Source organism: Onychomys torridus, chromosome 7 (genome assembly GCF_903995425.1).
Source record: "Onychomys torridus chromosome 7, mOncTor1.1, whole genome shotgun sequence".
In the NCBI taxonomy this organism is placed as follows: Eukaryota; Metazoa; Chordata; class Mammalia; order Rodentia; family Cricetidae; genus Onychomys; species Onychomys torridus.
Genome location: NC_050449.1, coordinates 4831964 through 4833177, shown reverse-complemented (window position 1 = coordinate 4833177; position 1214 = coordinate 4831964). Strand labels below are relative to the sequence as shown.

Genomic DNA, 1214 nt, shown 5'->3' with positions numbered 1-1214 from the left:
ATCAGCTACTCCAGGGAAGGCCTCATGTTCAGGAGTAGTTGACCAACATATAATGGACTTCACAGTTTCTTTGCATGCTTATATTTGGTTACAGTGTTTATTTGGAGTGTGTGTGTGTGTGTGTGTGTGTGTGTGTGTGTGTGTGTGTGTGGTTTTATTTTGTTTTCTTATTGTATTGGGTTTTTGTTTGTTTTTTGAGAAAAATTTAAATTTGGGTGGGTAGGGAGGTAGAAAGGACCTGAAAGGACTTGGGGGAAGAGTAAGCATATGATCTGAATATATTTAAATTTAATTTTTAAAAAATAATAAAAGATAGAGAATTAAAATAGTTTTTAAAGTAAATATATTGTTTATAAGTTCATTCTGATGAATTTTGAAGATTCAAAACACAGAACATTTCCCTAGTTTATATGTCATTGTTATACAGGAGTAATGCTGATCCACTGTATCATTCCAATTTTAGAATATGTGCTGTGAAAGCAAGTACAAAATACAGATAAGCTAATTGATATTGAAATATTGGATTTATAAATATTTTCACTGTCTTTTGTTATTGCAACTTCTTTTATTGATTTATTAAAAAACAAACCTCAGAAGTTAAATATTAGGAAAATAAACATGAGAGATACACAAAGCAATGGAGAAACAATCACCTGCTCTTTTTTCCACCATCCCCGATCAAAAAGAACATATATTTCCTTAGGCCCCTCCTTCCTGCTCCTGTGTGTTCCTCTAAATTCCTCTTAGTCAGCCAGAAAACTCTGTGGTCCACTCTGACCAGCTTAGTGTGGACTTTTTCCTTTGAACCAAGGTCCAACTCCATGGACATTCTCAGAGCAACAACACAAACAATTCCAAATCTCCCACAACATTTCCCCCTTTTTGTCTAAACAAAAAGGAAAGGTTTTATCTAACATAGTAAAACTGTATAAAATAAGAACAATTATCAAGTAAGAAACACCTTCACAATGTCAAGTCCATTAGTATTTGCCAAATTCAAAGAAAATACTCCATTATCTATCCTATCTTAGAGAGTCCAAAGTTTTGTACCTGATATCCTTTCTATCATAACTATGGAAAATTATAACTATAACTATCTAATCTTTAACATCCATCAGAGACCTGAGAAGGATATAATATTATCTGATTAAACAGGAAATGCAGAGCAAGTAACTTCTAAACCTACAGAAATGATAGACATCTGGCTGCATGGT

General features: G+C 33.0%; 1 non-coding gene across 1 annotated transcript; it reads right to left on the bottom strand.

Annotated features, from left to right (window-relative positions):
* Positions 1–382: 382 nt before the first annotated feature.
* On the bottom strand, positions 383–487 carry LOC118588106. The gene has a single exon (XR_004945510.1). It is a non-coding gene; the product is annotated as a U6 spliceosomal RNA (small nuclear RNA).
* Positions 488–1214: the final 727 nt, after the last annotated feature.